Genomic DNA, 23,590 nt, shown 5'->3' with positions numbered 1-23,590 from the left:
GTAAACAGGATATTTTAGATTATCATTATTTGATAATCTACGTAAAGCTTTTTAAACCTTTATTGATGAAATAAAGGTTATGGTTTGTTTTAAAATAAATGCAGTCTTTGAAAAATGTCTCATATAGAGGTCAAAACCTCGCAACGAAATCAATTAATATGGAACGTTTTTAATCAATAAGAACGGGACATTTCAGTTGGTATCAGAGCGTTGGTCTTAGAGAACCAGAATTTTGCATTAGTGTGTCTTATCGAGTTTGTTAGGATGCATTAGTGAGTCTGGACTTCGACCGTGTTTACTTGAAAAATGATTGCTTAACAAATTTTGTTGGAAACTATATATTTTTAACAAGTGAATATTATGTGATATATTAATCTCTTAACGCGTTTGATATTATGTGATAGATGTCTACCTCTAGAACAAGTCCCATTGACTCACCTAATAATAATGAAGAGTCAAATGTAAATTGGAATGATTCGTGGACTGATTCACAAGTTCCCGAAGAGGAACCGGAAGAAGAGTCGGAACCGGAAGAAGAATCGGAACCGGAAGAAGAATCGGAACCAGATGAAGAAATAGAACCGGTGGGGGAAATAATAAAACGGTTAAGTAAAAGAAAATCTTCAACCAACCGACCAAGGTTAATTATGGTCAATGGTGTTTCCGCCAAGGAAGCAAAATATTGGGAGGATTACCAATTCTCCGATGAATCGGATTCCGACGAGAATTCCGATGATGTTATAGAAATTACCCCAACTGAATTTAAAAAGGCAAAAGAAAATAATAAGGGAAAGGGCATAAAAATAGAGAAATCTAATTCCAACCCCGATGAACTTTATATGTATCGTCAACCCCCGAAGTCCTTAAGTTGTAACAATGACCCGGGAACCTCTAAACCACTAGGTTTTTCTAAACCAATGTGGAAAATTACGGCTCGTATTAGGGGAACATCATATATCCCTAGAAACTTGGCAAAACGAACCAAAACCGAAGAAGAAGAAACAAGCGAGTCGGAATAAGATAGTTGTATTCGTGTGGTGTAATATATGTAATATAATGTGCTTATGCTTTATGATATATGTAAAAATTGCTTGTATTAATAAGTATATTTTTTTTATGAATCTAACTCTTGTCTATTTTACAGTATAAAAATGCAAAATGGATAGACAACCCAATATTTTAAGAGACCTACCCGGAGACATGATTGATGAAATCTTGTCTAGAGTCGGTCAGAATTCTTCGGCACAACTATTTAAGGCGAGATCAGTTTGTAAGACATTCGAAGAACGTTCCAAGAATGCCTTGGTTTATAAAAGGCTTTCGTTCGAAAGATGGGGGATATCACATTGGGAAATCCATAAGTTACGATGTGTTTACTTTGACGCATATATTGCGGGGAACCCAAATGCTATTTTACGCAATGGGTTAAGAAATTATTTTGACTCAATATATCCGAATATTGGACTTCGTGATTTAGAAAAAGCGGCTAACATGCAACATAAAGAAGCATGTTATGCTTACGGATTAGTAATGTTCGCTTCTCACCAAAGTGAGAACAAGAACATCGGGCTACAACTATTAAACAAAACGTTCCCACAAGTGACGGAGTCGGTAATTGGGGTAAGAAATGAGGTTTTTAGATTGTTACGGGACTGTTGGACATTACGTAACCCTCGTCCCTTTGACGACGTTACAACACGCTGTCTTATCAACGGCCATAACGGTTATGTTCCACAAGACCAAGGATGGGAAGTAATCCTAGTAAAACCAGAATGCATGACTTGTTTCTGGACGTATGAATTACGTGTCTTTATTGCCTTTGCTGAACGACTTGTGTACTAGCTAGAATTATCTTCACAACCATCTTGTATCAAATTTATTGTGTGCTATATTTCATGCTATATGTAAAATAAACGGTATTGTAAGTTTGTAAAATATTGTGTAAAAGTTTGAACGCGAAATATTATTATAATCAGTTTTTTCATATAGAATTGTAGTAGTTGAATTGTATATTAGCTACTAAGTATGAACTTAACGGGTAGGTACTACCCGAATTTAAACTTATAAAACGCTAATATGAAGAAAAAGCTTTTATAAATGAGTTCATATTATGCTACGAAATACTATTAACTACTCTTAATATTCTGTATGATTAACTTGTTCCATTTGACTATTTTGAAGGAAATGGCACCGACTACTCGACACACCGTGAATATGAATGAAGAGGAATTCCGTACTTTTCTAGCTTCAAACATAGCCGCAGTACAGGCTGCGCTACATACCAACAATAACCTTGGATCTAGCAGTACAGGAAATCGTGTAGGATGCACCTACAAAGAATTCACTGCCTGCAAACCTTTAGAATTTGATGGAATCGAAGGACCGATCGGATTGAAACGGTGGACCGAGAAGGTCGAATCGGTGTTTGCCATAAGTAAGTGTACTGAAGAGGACAAAGTGAAGTACGCTACGCATACCTTCACAGGTTCTGCGTTAACATGGTGGAATACCTATCTAGAGCAAGTGGGACAAGATGATGCGTACGCACTACCGTGGTCAGCATTCAAGCACTTGATGAACGAGAAGTACCGTCCCAGAACTGAGGTCAATAAGCTCAAGACAGGACTTAGAGGGTTACGAACTCAAGGATTTGATATTACCACGTACGAAAGACGATTCACAGAATTGTGCCTATTGTGTCCGGGAGCTTTCGAAGATGAGGAAGAGAAGATCGACGCGTTTGTGAAAGGATTACCGGAAAGAATCCAAGAAGATATAAGTTCACACGAGCCCGCCTCCATACAACAGGCATGTAGAATGGCTCACAAACTAGTGAACCAGATTAAAGAAAGAATTAAAGAACAGACTGCTGAAGAGGCCAATGTGAAGCAAGTCAAAAGAAAGTGGGAGGAAAACGGTGATAAGAATCACCAATACAACAACAACAGCAATTACAACAATAATCGCAACAATTATCCCAACAATCGCAACATCAATCATAACTACAACAAACGGCCCAACAACAACAACAACAACAACAACAGCAACTACAACAATCATCCCAACAACAATAATAACCGCAACAACAACAACAATCAGAAGCAGCTATGCCAAAGGTGTGAAAAGTATCACTCGGGGTTCTGCACCAAATTTTGCAACAAGTGTAAAAGAAATGGTCATAGCGCGGCGAAGTGTGAGGTCTACGGACCAGGGGTTAACAGAACGAAAGGAATAAATGGTGTCGGAACGAGTAACGGCGGAGCTAGTAGTGTCGGAGCAAGTTATGCCAATGTAGTTTGTTATAAATGTGGAAAACCGGGCCACATTATTAGAAATTGCCCGAACCAGGAAAACACGAATGGACAAGGCCGCAGAAGAGTTTTCAATATTAATGCGGCAGAGGCACAGGAAGACCCGGAGCTTGTTACGGGTACGTTTCTTATTGACAATAAATCTGCTTACGTTTTATTTGATTCGGGTGCGGATAGAAGCTATATGAGTAGAGATTTTTGTGCTAAATTAAGTTGTCCATTGACGCCTTTGGATAGTAAATTTTTACTCGAATTAGCAAATGGTAAATTAATTTCAGCAGATAATATATGTCGGAATCGAGAAATTAAACTGGTTAGCGAAACATTTAAGATTGATTTGATACCAGTAGAGTTAAGGAGTTTTGATGTGATAATCGGTATGGACTGGTTGAAAGAAGTGAAAGCAGAGATCGTTTGTTACAAAAATGCAATTCGCATTATACGAGAAAAAGGAAAACCCTTAATGGTGTACGGAGAAAAGGGCAACACGAAGTTACATCTTATTAGTAATTTGAAGGCACAAAAACTAATAAGAAAAGGTTGCTATGCTGTTCTAGCACACGTCGAGAAAGTACAAACTGAAGAAAAGAGCATCAATGATGTTCCCATTGCAAAAGAATTTCCCGATGTATTTCCGAAAGAATTACCGGGATTACCCCCACATCGATCCGTTGAATTTCAAATAGATCTTGTACCAGGAGCTGCACCAATAGCTCGTGCTCCTTACAGACTCGCACCCAACGAGATGAAAGAACTGCAAAGCCAATTACAAGAACTTTTAGAGCGTGGTTTCATTCGACCAAGCACATCACCGTGGGGAGCTCCTGTTTTGTTTGTCAAGAAGAAAGATGGTACATTCAGGTTGTGTATCGACTACCGAGAGTTGAACAAACTTACCATCAAGAACCGCTACCCACTACCGAGAATCGACGACTTATTTGATCAACTACAAGGCTCGTTTGTTTATTCAAAGATTGACTTACGTTCCGGGTATCATCAAATGCGAGTGAAAGAAGATGATATTCCAAAGACTGCTTTCAGAACACGTTACGGTCATTACGAGTTTATGGTCATGCCGTTTGGTTTAACTAATGCACCAGCTGTGTTCATGGACCTTATGAACCGAGTGTGTGGACCATACCTTGACAAGTTTGTCATTGTTTTCATTGATGACATACTTATTTACTCAAAGAATGACCAAGAACACGGTGAACATTTGAGAAAGGTGTTAGAAGTATTGAGGAAGGAAGAATTGTACGCTAAGTTTTCAAAGTGTGCATTTTGGTTGGAAGAAGTTCAATTCCTCGGTCACATAGTGAACAAAGAAGGTATTAAGGTGGATCCGGCAAAGATAGAAACTGTTGAAAAGTGGGAAACCCCGAAAACTCCGAAACACATACGCCAGTTTTTAGGACTAGCTGGTTACTACAGAAGGTTCATCCAAGACTTTTCCAGAATAGCAAAACCCTTGACTGCATTAACGCATAAAGGGAAGAAATTTGAATGGAATGATGAACAAGAGAAAGCGTTTCAGTTATTGAAGAAAAAGCTAACTACGGCACCTATATTGTCATTGCCTGAAGGGAATGATGATTTTGTGATTTATTGTGTCGCATCAAAGCAAGGTCTCGGTTGTGTATTAATGCAATGAACGAAGGTGATTGCTTATGCGTCTAGACAATTGAAGATTCACGAACAAAATTATACGACGCATGATTTGGAATTAGGAGCGGTTGTTTTTGCATTAAAGACTTGGAGGCACTACTTATATGGGGTCAAAAGTATTATATATACCGACCACAAAAGTCTTCAACACATATTTAATCAGAAACAACTAAATATGAGGCAGCGTAGGTGGATTGAATTATTGAATGATTACGACTTTGAGATTCGTTACCACCCGGGGAAGGCAAATGTGGTAGCCGATGCCTTGAGCAGGAAGGACAGAGAACCCATTCGAGTAAAATCTATGAATATAATGATTCATAATAACCTTACTACTCAAATAAAGGAGGCGCAACAAGGAGTTTTAAAAGAGGGAAATTTAAAGGATGAAATACCCAAAGGATCGGAGAAGCATCTTAATATTCGGGAAGACGGAACCCGGTATAGGGCTGAAAGGATTTGGGTACCAAAATTTGGAGATATGAGAGAAATGGTACTTAGAGAAGCTCATAAAACCAGATACTCAATACATCCTGGAACGGGGAAGATGTACAAGGATCTCAAGAAACATTTTTGGTGGCCGGGTATGAAAGCCGATGTTGCTAAATACGTAGGAGAATGTTTGACGTGTTCTAAGGTCAAAGCTGAGCATCAGAAACCATCAGGTCTACTTCAACAACCTGAAATCCCGGAATGGAAATGGGAAAACATTATCATGGATTTCATCACTAAATTGCCAAGGACTGCAAGTGGTTTTGATACTATTTGGGTAATAGTTGATCGTCTCACCAAATCAGCACATTTCCTGCCAATAAGAGAAGATGACAAGATGGAGAAGTTAGCACGACTGTATTTGAAGGAAGTCATCTCCAGACATGGAATACCAATCTCTATTATCTCTGATAGGGATGGCAGATTTATTTCAAGATTCTGGCAGACATTACAGCAAGCATTAGGAACTCGTCTAGACATGAGTACCGCCTATCATCCACAAACTGATGGGCAAAGCGAAATGACGATACAAACGCTTGAAGACATGCTACGAGCATGTGTTATTGATTTCGGAAACAGTTGGGATCGACATCTACCGTTAGCAGAATTTTCCTACAACAACAGCTACCATTCAAGCATTGAGATGGCGCCGTTTGAAGCACTTTATGGTAGAAAGTGCAGGTCTCCGATTTGTTGGAGTGAAGTGGGGGATAGACAAATTACGGGTCCGGAGATTATACAAGAAACTACCGAGAAGATCATCCAAATTCAACAACGGTTGAAAACCGCCCAAAGTCGACAAAAGAGCTACGCTGACATTAAAAGAAAAGATATAGAATTTGAAATTGGAGAGATGGTCATGCTTAAAGTAGCACCTTGGAAAGGCGTTGTTCGATTTGGTAAACGAGGGAAATTAAATCCAAGGTATATTGGACCATTCAAGATTATTGATCGTGTCGGACCAGTAGCTTACCGACTTGAGTTACCTCAACAACTCGCGGCTGTACATAACACTTTCCACGTCTCGAATTTGAAGAAATTTTTTGCTAAAGAAGATCTCACTATTCCGTTAGATGAAATCCAAATCAACGAAAAACTTCAATTCATCGAAGAACCCGTCGAAATAATGGATCGTGAGGTTAAAAGACTTAAGCAAAACAAGATACCAATTGTTAAGGTTCGATGGAATGCTCGTAGAGGACCCGAGTTCACCTGGGAGCGTGAAGATCAGATGAAGAAGAAATACCTGCATCTATTTCCAGAAGATTCGTCAACACCTTCAACAGCTTAAAATTTCGGGACGAAATTTATTTAACGGGTAGGTACTGTAGTGACCCGAACTTTTCCATGTTTATATATATTAATTGAGATTGATATTTACATGATTAAATGTTTCCAACATGTTAAGCAATCAAACTTGTTAAGACTTGATTAATTGAAATATGTTTCATATAGACAATTGACCACCCAAGTTGACCGGTGATTCACGAACGTTAAAACTTGTAAAAACTATATGATGACATATATATGGATATATATATAGTTAACATGATACTATGATAAGTAAACATATCATTAAGTATATTAACAATGAACTACATATGTAAAAACAAGACTACTAACTTAATGATTTTTAAACGAGACATATATGTAACGATTATCGTTGTAAAGACATTTAATGTATATATATCATATTAAGAGATATTCATACATGATAATATCATGATAATATAATAATTTAAAATCTCATTTGATATTATAAACATTGGGTTAACAACATTTAACAAGATCGTTAACCTAAAGGTTTCAAAACAACACTTACATGTAACGACTAACGATGACTTAACGACTCAGTTAAAATGTATATACATGTAGTGTTTTAATATGTATTTATAAACTTTTGAAAGACTTCAATACACTTATCAAAATACTTCTACTTAACAAAAATGCTTACAATTACATCCTCGTTCAGTTTCATCAACAATTGTACTCGTATGCACCCGTATTCGTACTCGTACAATACACAGCTTTTAGATGTATGTAATATTGGTATATACACTCCAATGATCAGCTCTTAGCAGCCCATGTGAGTCACCTAACACATGTGGGAACCATCATTTGGCAACTAGCATGAAATATCTCATAAAATTACAAAAATATGAGTAATCATTCATGACTTATTTACATGAAAACAAAATTACATATCCTTTATATCTAATCCATACACCAACGACTAAAAATACCTACAAACACTTTCATTCTTCAATTTTATTCATCTAATTGATCTCTCTAAAGTTCTATCTTCAAGTTCTAAGTGTTCTTCATATATTCTACAAGTTCTAGTTACATAAAATCAAGAATACTTTCAAGTTTGCTAGCTCACTTCCAATCTTGTAAGGTGATCATCCAACCTCAAGAAATCTTTGTTTCTTATAGTAGGTTATCATTCTAATACAAGGTAATAATCATATTCAAACTTTGGTTCAATTTCTATAACTATAACAATCTTATTTCAAGTGATGATCTTACTTGAACTTGTTTTCGTGTCATAATTCTGCTTCAAGAACTTCGAGCCATCCAAGGATCCGTTGAAGCTAGATCCATTTTTCTCTTTTCCAGTAGGTTTATCCAAGGAACTTAAGGTAGTAACGATGTTCATAACATCATTCGATTCATACATATAAAGCTATCTTATTCGAAGGTTTAAACTTGTAATCACTAGAACATAGTTTAGTTAATTCTAAACTTGTTCGCAAACAAAAGTTAATCCTTCTAACTTGACTTTTAAAATCAACTAAACACATGTTCTATATCTATATGATATGCTAACTTAATGATTTAAAACCTGGAAACACGAAAAACACCGTAAAACCGGATTTACGCCGTCGTAGTAACACCGCGGGCTGTTTTGGGTTAGTTAATTAAAAACTATGATAAACTTTGATTTAAAAGTTGTTATTCTGAGAAAATGATTTTTATTATGAACATGAAACTATATCTAAAAATTATGGTTAAACTCAAAGTGAAAGTATGTTTTCTAAAATGGTCATCTAGACGTTGTTCTTTCGACTGAAATGACTACCTTTACAAAAATGACTTGTAACTTATTTTTCCGACTATAAACCTATACTTTTTCTGTTTAGATTCATAAAATAGAGTTCAATATGAAACCATAGCAATTTGATTCACTCAAAACGGATTTAAAATGAAGAAGTTATGGGTAGAACAAGATTGGATAATTTTTCTCATTTTAGCTACGTGAAAATTGGTAACAAATCTATTCCAACCATAACTTAATCAACTTGTATTGTATATTATGTAATCTTGAGATACCATAGACACGTATACAATGTTTCGACCTATCATGTTGACACATCTATATATATTTCGGAACAACCATAGACACTCTATATGTGAATGTTGGAGTTAGCTATACAGGGTTGAGGTTGATTCCAAAATATATATAGTTTGAGTTGTGATCAATACTGAGATACGTATACACTGGGTCGTGGATTGATTCAAGATAATATTTATCGATTTATTTCTGTACATCTAACTGTGGACAACTAGTTATAGGTTACTAAAGAGGACAGCTGACTTAATAAACTTAAAACATCAAAATATATTAAAAGTGTTGTAAATATATTTTGAACATACTTTAATATATATGTATATATTGTTATAGGTTCGTGAATCAACAGTGGCCAAGTCTTACTTCCCGACGAAGTAAAAAATCTGTGAAAGTGAGTTATAGTCCCACTTTTAAAATCTAATATTTTTGGGATGAGAATACATGCAGGTTTTATAAATGATTTACAAAATAGACACAAGTACGTGAAACTACATTCTATGGTTGAATTATCGAAATCGAATATGCCCCTTTTTATTAAGTCTGGTAATCTAAGAATTAGGGAACAGACACCCTAATTGACGCGAATCCTAAAGATAGATCTATTGGGCCTAACAAACCACATCCAAAGTATCGGATGCTTTAGTACTTCGAAATTTATATCATATCCGAAGGGTGCCCCGGAATGATGGGGGTATTCTTATATATGCATCTTGTTAATGTCGGTTACCAGGTGTTCACCATATGAATGATTTTTATCTCTATGTATGGGATGTGTATTGAAATATGAAATCTTGTGGTCTATTGTTACGATTTGATATATATAGGTTAAACCTATAACTCACCAACATTTTTGTTGACGTTTTAAGCATGTTTATTCTCAGGTGATTATTAAGAGCTTCCGCTGTCGCATACTTAAATAAGGACGAGATTTGGAGTCCATGCTTGTATGATATTGTGTAAAAACTGCATTCAAGAAACTTATTTTGTTGTAACATATTTGTATTGTAAACCATTATGTAATGGTCATGTGTAAACAGGATATTTTAGATTATCATTATTTGATAATCTACGTAAAGCTTTTTAAACCTTTATTGATGAAATAAAGGTTATGGTTTGTTTTAAAATGAATGCAGTCTTTGAAAAACGTCTCATATAGAGGTCAAAACCTCGCAACGAAATCAATTAATATGGAACGTTTTTAATCAATAAGAACGGGACATTTCAGTTGGTATCAGAGCGTTGGTCTTAGAGAACCAGAATTTTGCATTAGTGTGTCTTATCGAGTTTATTAGGATGCATTAGTGAGTCTGGACTTCGACCGTGTTTACTTGAAAAATGATTGCTTAACAAATTTTGTTGGAAACTATATATTTTTAACATGTGAATATTATGTGATATATTAATCTCTTAACGCGTTTGATATTATGTGATAGATGTCTACCTCTAGAACAAGTTCCATTGACTCACCTAATAATAATGAAGAGTCAAATGTAAATTGGAATGATTCGTGGACTGATTCACAAGTTCCCGAAGAGGAACCGGAAGAAGAGTCGGAACCGGAAGAAGAATCGGAACCGGAAGAAGAATCGGAACCAGCTGAAGAAATAGAACCGGTGGGGGAAATAATAAAACGGTTAAGTAAAAGAAAATCCTCAACCAACCGACCAAGGTTAATTATGGTCAATGGTGTTTCCGCCAAGGAAGCAAAATATTGGGAGGATTACCAATTCTCCGATGAATCGGATTCCGACGAGAATTCCGATGATGTTATAGAAATTACCCCAACTGAATTTAAAAAGGTAAAAGAAAATAATAAGGGAAAGGGCATAAAAATAGAGAAATCTAATTCCAACCCCGATGAACTTTATATGTATCGTCAACCCCCGAAGTCCTTAAGTTGTAACAATGACCCGGGAACCTCTAAACCACTAGGTTTTTCTAAACCAATGTGGAAAATTACGGCTCGTATTAGGGGAACATCATATATCCCTAGAAACTTGGCAAAACGAACCAAAACCGAAGAAGAAGAAACAAGTGAGTCGGAATAAGATAGTTGTATTCGTGTGGTGTAATATATGTAATATAATGTGCTTATGCTTTATGATATATGTAAAAATTGCTTGTATTAATAAGTATATTTTTTTTATGAATCTAACTCTTGTCTATTTTACAGTATAAAAACACAAAATGGATAGACAACCCAATATTTTAAGAGACCTACCCGGAGACATGATTGATGAAATCTTGTCTAGAGTCGGTCAGAATTCTTCGGCACAACTATTTAAGGCGAGATCAGTTTGTAAGACATTCGAAGAACGTTCCAAGAATGCCTTGGTTTATAAAAGGCTTTCATTCGAAAGATGGGGGATATCACATTGGAAAATCCATAAGTTACGATGTGTTTACTTTGACGCATATATTGCGGGGAACCCAAATGCTATTTTACGCAATGATTTAAGAAATTATTTTGACTCAATATATCCGAATATTGGACTTCGTGATTTAGAAAAAGCGGCTAACATGCAACATAAAGAAGCATGTTATGCTTACGGATTAGTAATGTTCGCTTCTCACCAAAGTGAGAACAAGAACATCAGGCTACAACTATTAAACAAAACGTTCCCACAAGTGACGGAGTCGGTAATTGGGGTAAGAAATGAGGTTTTTAGATTGTTACGGGACTGTTTTACATTACGTAACCCTCGTCCCTTTGACGACGTTACAACACGCTGTCTTATCAACGGCCATAAAGGTTATGTTCCACAAGACCAAGGATGGGAAGTAATCCTAGTAAAACCAGAATGCATGACTTGTTTCTGGACGTATGAATTACGTGTCTTTATTGCCTTTGCTGAACGACTTGTGTACTAGCTAGAATTATCTTCACAACCATCTTGTATCAAATTTATTGTGTGCTATATTTCATGCTATATGTAAAATAAACGGTATTGTAAGTTTGTAAAATATTGTGTTAAAGTTTGAACCTGAAATATTATTATAATCAGTTTTTCATATAGAATTGTAGTAGTTGAATTGTATATTAGCTACTAAGTATGAACTTAACGGGTAGGTACTACCCGAATTTAAACTTATAAAACGCTAATATGAAGAAAAAGCTTTTATAAATGAGTTCATATTATACTACGAAATACTATTAACTACTCTTAATATTCTGTATGATTAACTTGTTCCATTTGACTATTTTGAAGGAAATGGCACCGACTACTCGACACACCGTGAATATGAATGAAGAGGAATTCCGTACTTTTCTAGCTTCAAACATAGCCGCAGTACAGGCTGCGCTACATACCAACAATAACCTTGGATCTAGCAGTACAGGAAATCGTGTAGGATGCACCTACAAAGAATTCACTGCCTGCAAACCTTTAGAATTTGATGGAACCGAAGGACCGATCGAATTGAAACGGTGGACCGAGAAGGTCGAATCGGTGTTTGCCATAAGTAAGTGTACTGAAGAGGACAAAGTGAAGTACGCTACGCATACCTTCACAGGTTCTGCGTTAACATGGTGGAATACCTATCTAGAGCAAGTGGGACAAGATGATGCGTACGCACTACCGTGGTCAGCATTCAAGCACTTGATGAACGAGAAGTACCGTCCCAGAACTGAGGTCAATAAGCTCAAGACAGGACTTAGAGGGTTACGAACTCAAGGATTTGATATTACCACGTACGAAAGACGATTCACAGAATTGTGCCTATTGTGTCCGGGAGCTTTCGAAGATGAGGAAGAGAAGATCGACGCGTTTGTGAAAGGATTACCGGAAAGAATCCAAGAAGATATAAGTTCACACGAGCCCGCCTCCATACAACAGGCATGTAGAATGGCTCACAAACTAGTGAACCAGATTGAAGAAAGAATTAAAGAACAGACTGATGAAGAGGCCAATTTGAAGCAAGTCAAAAGAAAGTGGGAGGAAAACGGTGATAAGAATCACCAATACAACAACAACAGCAATTACAACAATAATCGCAACAATTATCCCAACAATCGCAACATCAATCGTAACTACAACAAACGGCCCAACAACAACAACAACAACAACAACAACAGCAACTACAACAATCATCCCAACAACAATAATAACCGCAACAACAACAACAATCAGAAGCAGCTATGCCAAAGGTGTGAAAAGTATCACTCGGGGTTCTGCACCAAATTTTGCAACAAGTGTAAAAGAAATGGTCATAGCGCGGCGAAGTGTGAGGTCTACGGACCAGGGGTTAACAGAACGAAAGGAACAAATGGTGTCGGAACGAGTAATGGCGGAGCAAGTAGTGTCGGAGCAAGTTATGCCAATGTAGTTTGTTATAAATGTGGAAAACCGGGCCACATTATTAGAAATTGCCCGAACCAGGAGAACACGAATGGACAAGGCCGCGGAAGAGTTTTCAATATTAATGCGGCAGAGGCACAGGAAGACCTGGAGCTTGTTACGGGTACGTTTCTTATTGACAATAAATCTGCTTACGTTTTATTTGATTCGGGTGCGGATAGAAGCTATATGAGTAGAGATTTTTGTGCTAAATTAAGTTGTCCATTGACGCCTTTGGATAGTAAATTTTTACTCGAATTAGCAAATGGTAAATTAATTTCAGCAGATAATATATGTCGGAATCGAGAAATTAAACTGGTTAGCGAAACATTTAAGATTGATTTGATACCAGTAGAGTTAGGGAGTTTTGATGTGATAATCGGTATGGACTGGTTGAAAGAAGTGAAAGCAGAGATCGTTTGTTACAAAAATGCAATTCGCATTATACTAGAAAAAGGAAAACCCTTAATGGTGTACGGAGAAAAGGGCAACCCGAAGTTACATCTTATTAGTAATTTGAAGGCACAAAAACTAATAAGAAAAGGTTGCTATGCTGTTCTAGCACACGTCGAGAAAGTACAAACTGAAGAAATGAGCATCAATGATGTTCCCATTGCAAAAGAATTTCCCGATGTATTTTCGAAAGAATTACCGGGATTACCCCTAAATCGATCCGTTGAATTTCAAATAGATCTTGTACCAGGAGCTGCACCAATAGCTCGTGCTCCTTACAGACTCGCACCCAGCGAGATGAAAGAACTGCAAAGCCAATTACAAGAACTTTTAGAGCGTGGTTTCATTCGACCAAGCACATCACCGTGGGGAGCTCCTGTTTTGTTTGTCAAGAAGAAAGATGGTACATTCAGGTTGTGTATCGACTACCGAGAGTTGAACAAACTTACCATCAAGAACCGCTACCCACTACCGAGAATCGACGACTTATTTGATCAACTACAAGGCTCGTCTGTTTATTCAAAGATTGACTTACGTTCCGGGTATCATCAAATGCGAGTGAAAGAAGATGATATTCCAAAGACTGCTTTTAGAATACGTTACGGTCATTACGAGTTTATGGTCATGCCGTTTGGTTTAACTAATGCACCAGCTGTGTTCATGGACCTTATGAACCGAGTGTGTAGACCATACCTTGACAATTTTGTCATTGTTTTCATTGATGACATACTTATTTACTCAAAGAATGACCAAGAACACGGTGAACATTTGAGAAAGGTGTTAGAAGTATTGAGGAAGGAAGAATTGTACGCTAAGCTTTCAAAGTGTGCATTTTGGTTGGAAGAAGTTCAATTCCTCGGTCACATAGTGAACAAAGAAGGTATTAAGGTGGATCCGGCAAAGATAGAAACTGTTGAAAAGTGGGAAACCCCGAAAACTCCGAAACACATACGCCAGTTTTTAGGACTAGCTGGTTACTACAGAAGGTTCATCCAAGACTTTTCCAGAATAGCAAAACCCTTGACTGCATTAACGCATAAAGGGAAGAAATTTGAATGGAATGATGAACAAGAGAAAGCGTTTCAGTTATTGAAGAAAAAGCTAACTACGGCACCTATATTGTCATTGCCTGAAGGGAATGATGATTTTGTGATTTATTGTGATGCATAAAAGCAAGGTCTCGGTTGTGTATTAATGCAACGAATGAAGGTGATTGCTTATGCGTCTAGACAATTGAAGATTCACGAACAAAATTATACGACGCATGATTTGGAATTAGGAGCGGTTGTTTTTGCATTAAAGACTTGGAGGCACTACTTATATGGGGTCAAAAGTATTATATATACCGACCACAAAAGTCTTCAACACATATTTAATCAGAAACAACTAAATATGAGGCAGCGTAGGTGGATTGAATTATTGAATGATTACGACTTTGAGCGTGGTTTCATTCGACCAAGCACATCACCGTGGGGAGCTCCTGTTTTGTTTGTCAAGAAGAAAGATGGTACATTCAGGTTGTGTATCGACTACCGAGAGTTGAACAAACTTACCATCAAGAACCGCTACCCACTACCGAGAATCGACGACTTATTTGATCAACTACAAGGCTCGTCTGTTTATTCAAAGATTGACTTACGTTCCGGGTATCATCAAATGCGAGTGAAAGAAGATGATATTCCAAAGACTGCTTTCAGAACACGTTACGGTCATTACGAGTTTATGGTCATGCCGTTTGGTTTAACTAATGCACCAGCTGTGTTCATGGACCTTATGAACCGAGTGTGTGGACCATACCTTGACAATTTTGTCATTGTTTTCATTGATGACATACTTATTTACTCAAAGAATGACCAAGAACACGGTGAACATTTGAGAAAGGTGTTAGAAGTATTAAGGAAGGAAGAATTGTACGCTAAGCTTTCAAAGTGTGCATTTTGGTTGGAAGAAGTTCAATTCCTCGGTCACATAGTGAACAAAGAAGGTATTAAGGTGGATCCGGCAAAGATAGAAACTGTTGAATAGTGGGAAACCCCGAAAACTCCGAAACACATACGCCAGTTTTTAGGACTAGCTGGTTACTACAGAAGGTTCATCCAAGACTTTTCCAGAATAGCAAAACCCTTGACTGCATTAACGCATAAAGGGAAGAAATTTGAATGGAATGATGAACAAGAGAAAGCGTTTCAGTTATTGAAGAAAAAGCTAACTACGGCACCTATATTGTCATTTCCTGAAGGGAATGATGATTTTGTGATTTATTGTGACGCATCAAAGCAAGGTCTCGGTTGTGTATTAATGCAACGAACAAAGGTGATTGCTTATGCGTCTAGACAATTGAATATTCACGAACAAAATTATACGACGCATGATTTGGAATTAGGAGCGGTTGTTTTTGCATTAAAGACTTGGAGGCACTACTTATATGGGGTCAAAAGTATTATATATACCCACCCGGGGAAGGCAAATGTGGTAGCCGATGCCTTGAGCAGGAAGGACAGAGAACCCATTCGAGTAAAATCTATGAATATAATGATTCATAATAACCTTACTACTCAAATAAAGGAGGCGCAACAAGGAGTTTTAAAAGAGGGAAATTTAAAGGATGAAATACCCAAAGGATCGGAGAAGCATCTTAATATTCGGGAAGACGGAACCCGGTACAAGTAGTTAACTTTTTCTTCAACAATTGAAACGCTTTCTCCTGCTCATCCTTCTATTCAAATTTCTTCCCTTTATGCGTTAATGCAGTCAAGGGTTTTGCTATTTTGAAAAAATCTTGGATGAATCTTCTGTAGTAACCAGCAAATCTGAAAAATTGACGTATATGCTTCGGAGTTTTCGGGGTTTCCCACTTTGTAACGGTTTCAATCTTTGCCGGATCCACCTGAATACCTTCTTTGTTCACTATGTGACTGAGGAATTGAGCTTCTTCCAACCAAAATGCACACTTTGAAAACTTAGCGTACAATTTTTCTTTCCTCAGCAACTCTAGCACTTTTCTCAAATGTTCTTCGTGCTCTTGATCATTCTTTGAGTAAATGAGTATGTCATCGATGAAAACAATGACAAACTTGTCAAGGTATGGTCCACACACTCAGTTCATAAGGTCCATGAACACGGTTGGTGCGTTAGTTAAACCAAATGGCATAACCATAAACTCGTAATGACCGTATCGCGTCCTGAAAGCAGTCTTTGGAATATCATCTTCTTTCACTCGCATTTGATGATATCCGGAACGTAAATCGATCTTCGAATAAACCGACGAGCCTTGTAGTTGATCAAATAAGTCATTGATTCTCGGTAGTGGGTAACGGTTCTTGATGGTAAGTTTGTTCAACTCTCGGTAGTCGATACATAACCTGAATGTACCATCTTTCTTTTTGACAAACAAAACAGGAGCTCCCCATGGTGATGTGCTTGGTCGTATAAAACCACGCTCTAAAAGTTCTTGTAATTGGCTTTGGAGTTCCTTCATTTCACTGGGTGCGAGTCTGTATGGAGCATGAGCTATTGGTGCAGCTCTTGGTACGAGATCTATTTGAATTTCAACAGATCGATGTGGAGGTATTCCCGGTAATTCTTTTGGCAATACATCGAGAAATTCTTTTGTGACGGGAACATCATTGATGTTCTTTTCTTCAGGTTTGACTTCTTCGATGTGTGCTAGAATGGCATAGCAACCTTTTCTTATTAGTTTTTGCGCCTTCAAATTACTAATAAGATTTAGCTTCGCGTTGCTCTTTTCTCCGTACACCATTATATGTTTTCCTTTTTCTCGTACAATGCGAATTGCATTTTTGTAACATACGATTTCCGCTCTCTCCTTTTTCAACCAGTCCATGCCGATTATCACATCAAAACTCCCTAATTCTACTGGTATCAAATCGATCTTAAACGTTTCGCTAACCAGTTAAATTTCTCGATTCTGACATATCTTATCTGCAGTAATTAATTTACCGTTTGCTAATTCGAGTAAAAATTTATTATCCAAAGGCGTCAATGGACAACTTAATTTACCACAGAAATCCTTACTCATATAGCTTCTATCCGCACCCGAATCAAATAAAACATAAGCAGATGTATTGTCAATAAGGAACGTACTCGTAACAAGCTCCGGGTCTTCCTGCGCTTCAACCGCATTAATGTTGAAGACTCTTCCTCGGCCTTGCCCATTATTTTCCCCTGATTTGGACACATATTTTTGTAATGGCCCTTCTTCCCGCATCCGAAACAGGTAATGTCGGCATAACTTATTCCGACATTATTTGTTCCCTTAGCTCTTGATCCGTATTTGTCGCACCATGGCCCTTTCTTTTACACTTAGTACACACTGACGTACAGAGCCCAGTCGGATGGTATCCTTCACACCTCTGACATGGTTTCTGCCTCTTGTTATTATCGTTGAGATTGTTGTTGTTGCGGTTGTTATTGTTATTGAAACGATTGTTGTAGTTGTTATTGTTGTTGGGATGGTTGTTGTAGTTATTGTTGGGACGATTGTTGTAATGGTTATTGTTGTTAGGATGGTTGTTGTTGCAGTTGTTATTGCAAAATTTGGTGCGATTGAAGTTGTGATTGCTGTGTTGATTGTAAAAATTGTGACCCTTGTCTCTGGTTTCTTTCCACTTTCTCTTGATTTGTTTCGTGTTGGCTTCTTCGGCCGCCTACTCTTTAACTCTTTCCTCAATCTGATTTATGAGTTTATGAGCCATTCGACTCTCCTTTTGTATGGAGGTGGGCTCGTGTGAACTTATATCTTCTTGGATCCTTTCTGGTAACCCTTTTACAAATGCGTCGATTTTCTCCTCTTCATCTTCGAACGCTCTTGGGCACAATAAACACAACTCCATGAATCGTCATTCGTATGTGGTAATATCAAATCCTTGTGTTCGTAATCCCTTAAGCTCTACTTTTAGCTTATTGACCTCGCTTCTAGGACGATACTGTTCAGTCATCAGATGTTTGAATGCTGACTACGGTAGTGCGTACGCAACATCTTGTCCCACTTGCTCTAGATAGGTATTCCACCATGTTAACGCAGTACCTGTGAAGGTATGCGTAGCGTACTTTACTTTGTCTTCTTCAGTACACTTACTTATGGAAAACACCGATTCAACTTTTTCGGTCCACCGTTTTAATCCGATTGGACCCTCGGTTCCATCGAATTCCAGAGGTTTACAAGTAATGAATTCTTTATAGGAGCATCCTACACGATTTCTTGTGGCCTTATTTGCATTGCTAGATTCAGAGTTATTGTTGTTGTTTTGCATTGCAGCCTGTACTGCGGCTATGTTTGCTGCAAGGAAAACACGGAAGTCTTCCTCGCTCATGTTCAAATTCTGACGAGTCGTCGGTGCCATTTCCTTCAAAAATAGCCCAAAGGAATTAAGTTAATCATATAGAATATTAAGAGTAGTCAATAGTATTTCGTAGCATAATATGAACTCATTTATAAAAGCATTTTCTTCATATTAGCATTTTATAGTTTTAATTCGGGTAGTACCTACCCGTTAAGTTCATAATTAGTAGCTAACATATAATTCAACTACTACAATTCTATATGAAAAACTAATTATAATAATATTTCGCGTTCAAACTTTTATACAATATTTTACAAACTTACAATACCGCTATTTTTCATATAGCATAAAAATATAGCACACAATAACTTTGATACAAAGCAGTTGCGAAGACAATTTCTAGTTTAACGCAAGTCGTTCAGCAAAGGCAATAAAGACACGTAATTCATAGGTCCAGAAACAAGTCATGCATTCTGGTTTTACTAAGACTACTTCCCATCCTTGGTCTTGTGAAACATAACCATTGTGGCCGTTAACAAGATAGCATGTTGTAACGTCATCAAAGGGACGAGGGTTTCGTAATGCTCAACAGCCCCGTAATAATCTAAAAACCTTGTTTCTCACCCCAACTACTTTATCCGTCACTTGTGAGAATGTTTTATTTAACAGTTGTAATCCGATGTTCTTTTTCTCACTTTGGTGAGAAGCGAACATCACTAACCCGTAAGCATAACATGCTTCTTTATGTTGCATGTTAGAAGCTCTTTCTAACTCACGAAGTCCTATGTTGGGATATGTTGAGTCAAAATAGGTTCTTAACCTGTAGCGTAAAATTGCATTTGGGTTCCCCGCATTTAACGCTTTAAAGAAAACACGGCGTAACTTACAGTCTGCCCAATGTGATATACCCCATCTTTCAAATGAAAGCCTTTTATAAACTAAGGCATGCCTGGAACGTTCATCAAATGTTCTACACACTAATTTCGCCGTAAATAATTGTGCCGACGAATTATGACCTACTTTAAACAAGATTTCATCAATCATGTCCCCGGGTAGGTCTTCTATAATTTTTGGTTGTCTATCCTTAACATCCATTTTTGTTTTTATACTGTAAAAATAGATGAGGGTTAGATTCATAAAAGATAATTATCAAATAATACAAGCAATTTTCACATACAACAAGAAAAGTACAAACACACTTATTTTACCTATTTTACACCTCATGATTACAACTCTTTATTCCGACTCACTAGTTTCTTCCTCTTCGGACCTGTTTCGTTTTGCTAATTTCCTAGGGATATATGATGTTCCTCTAATACGAGCCGTTGTTTTCACAAATGGTTTAGAAAAACCTGGTGGCTTATAGGTTCCCGGGTTTTTGTTACAACTTAAGAAATACGGGTGTTGACGATACATATAAAGTTCATCGGGGTTGGAATCAGGTTTCTCTATTTTGATGCCCTTTCCCTTATTATTTTCTTTTGCTTTTTCAAATTGGGTCGAGGTAATTTCTATAACATCATCGGAATCCTCATCGGGATCCGATTCATCAGAAAATTGGTAATCTTCCCAATATTTTGCTTCCTCGGCGGAAACACCATTGACCATTATTAATTTTGGTCCATTCTTTGAGGGTTTTCTTTTACTTATATGTTTTTCTGTGGTTCCTAATATTTCCTCCTCCGGAACCTCTTCTTCTTCCGGTTCCTCTTCTTCCGATTCCTCTTCAGGAATTTGTGAATCTTCCCAATATATATTCGACTCTTCATTATTATTAGGTGAGTCGATGAGATTTGTACTAGAGGTAGACATCTATCACACAATATCAAACATGTTAAGAGATTAATATATCACATAATATTTACATGTTACAATTTGTAGTTTCCAAAAAAAAAAAAAAATTAAGCAATCATTTTTAAAGAAAACATGGTCGAAGTCCAGACTCACTAATGCATCCTAACAAACTAGATAAGACACACTAATGCAAATTTTCTGGTTCTCTAAGACCAACACTCGGATACCAACTGAAATGTCCCGTTCATATTGATTATAAATGTTCCATATTAATTGATTTCGTCGCGAGGTTTTGACCTCTATATGAGACGTTTTTCAAAGACTGCATTCATTTTTAAAATAACCATAACCTTCATTTTATCGATAAAGGTTTAAAAATTATTACGTAGATTATCAAATAATGATAATCTAAAATATACCGTTTTCACACCACCATTACACAATGGTTTATAATAAAAATATATTACATTGAAATAAGTTTCTTGAATGCAGTTTTTACACAATATCATACAAACAGTGACTCCAAATCTTGTCCTTATTTTAGTATGCAACAGCGAAAGCTCTTAATAATCACCTGAGAATAAACATGCTTAAAAAGTCAACAAATATGTTGGTGAATTATAGGTTTAACCTATATATTATCAAATCATAATAATAGACCACAAGATTTCATTTTTATAACACATCTCATATCAGGAATTTCGCAAACTGAATAGAGATAAAAATCATTCATATGTTGAACATCTGGTAACTGACGTTAACTTAATGCATAGAATATCCCCAAAACAGAACCTCTCGTCTGTATAATAATCTCGAAGTACTAAACCATCCATAACCTGAATGGGGGGTTGATAAGCCCAATAGATCTATCTTTAGGATTCACATCAATTAGGGGCCATTTCCCTAATTCTTAGGTTACAAGACTTGAAGGGCGATATTCGGTTTAATAATTCAACCATAGAATGTAGTTTTGCATACTTGTGTCTATTTTGTAAAACATTTATAAAACTGCATGTATTCTCATCCCAAAAATATTAAATTTTAAAAAATGGGACTATAACTCACTTTCACAGATTTTTCCTTCGTCGAAAATAAGACTTGGCCACTGGTCGATTCATGAACCTATAACAAATGTGTACATATATATCAAAGTATGATTGAAATATATTCACAACATTTTATTACGTTTTTATGATTTAAGTTTGTTAAGTTAGCAGTCCTCGTTAGTAACCTACAACTAGTTGTCCACAGTTAGATGTACAGAAATAAATCAACATATATTATCTTGAATCAATCCACAACCTAGTGTATACAAGTCTCAGGCTAGATCACAACTCAAAGTATATATATTTTTGGAATCAACCTCAACCCTGTATAGCGAACTCGAACATTACAGCATATAGAGTGTCTATGGTTGTTCCAAATAATATATATAGATGGGTCGATATGATATGTCAAAACATTGTATACGTGTCTATGGTATCCCAAGATTACATAATATATGTTAGATTACATGTATAATACAATATAAGTTAGCTAGGATATGATTAGTGTAGATTTGTTATAAAATGTTCGTAGCTACAACAAGTAAAATTTTCCAATTTTGTTTTACCCATAATTTCTTCGTTTTAAATCCGTTTTGAGTGATTCAAGTTGCTATGGTTTCATAATGAACTGTAATTTATGAAAATAAACATAAAAAGTATAAGTTTATAGTCAGAAATACAGGTTACAAGTCATTTACTAAAGAGGTAGTCATTCCGTCGAAAGAACGACATCTTGATGACCATTTTGAAAAATATACTTCCACTTTGTGTTTAACCATGATTTTTGGATATAGTATCATGTTCATATGTAATATCATTTTTCTAGAAAATTAACTTCCAATTCAAAGAGTAAGATTGTTTTTATTTTTCTAACCCAAAACAGCCCCCGGTTTCACTACGACGGCGTATGTCCGGTTTTACGGTGTTCTTCGTGTTTCCAGGTTTTAAATCATTAAGTTAGCATATCATATAGATATAGAACATGTGTTTAGTTGATTTTAAAAGTCAAGTTAGAAGAATTAACTTTGTTTGCGAACAAGTTTAGAATTAACTAAACTATGTTCTAGTGATTACAAGTTATAATCTTTGAATAAGATAGTTTTATATATATATGAATCGAATGATGTTATGAATATCATTACTACCTCATGTTTAGTAGGTAAACCTACTGGAAGTGACAAGAAATGATCTAGCTTCAAAGGATCTTGAATGGCTTGAAAGTTCTTGAAGTAGAATCATGACACGAAAACAAGTTCAAGTAAGATTTTTACTCGAATTAAGATTGTTATAGTTATAGAAATTGAATCAAAGTTTGAATATGAATTATACCTTGAATTAGAATGATAACCTACTATAAATAACAGAGGTTTCTTGATCTTAGATGATTACTTGGAATGGATTAGAAAGCTTGGAAGTAAGCGTTTATGAAGTGTTCTTGAGTAGTTGTTTTGTATGTTGATCTAGGTTAACTAGATTGAGCTAAATTATGAAGACGATGATGAAGAACACTTAAAATAATAAGAGAGGAATTGAGAGAGAGTAATTTGATGCATAAAAGTTGGAATGAAAATGTGTTTATGGTTGGTGAAGAAAAACGTGAATGAGCACTTGTGATATAGGCTCCATTAGTTTGTATTTTTGTTAGATATTTCATGCTAGATGTTAAATGATGGTTCCCACATGTTTAGGTGACTCACCAAGGCTGCTAAGAGCTGATCATTGAAGTGTATATAGCAATAGTATATACGTCTAGAGGTTGGGTACTGTACGAGTACGAATATGGATTGCATACGAGTAAATTGTGTTTAATGTAGCAAATAGTATTTTACTGTAGCAA

Source organism: Rutidosis leptorrhynchoides, chromosome 7 (genome assembly GCF_046630445.1).
Source record: "Rutidosis leptorrhynchoides isolate AG116_Rl617_1_P2 chromosome 7, CSIRO_AGI_Rlap_v1, whole genome shotgun sequence".
Lineage (NCBI taxonomy): Eukaryota > Viridiplantae > Streptophyta > Magnoliopsida > Asterales > Asteraceae > Rutidosis > Rutidosis leptorrhynchoides.
Note: the sequence above shows the minus strand (reverse complement) of the source record.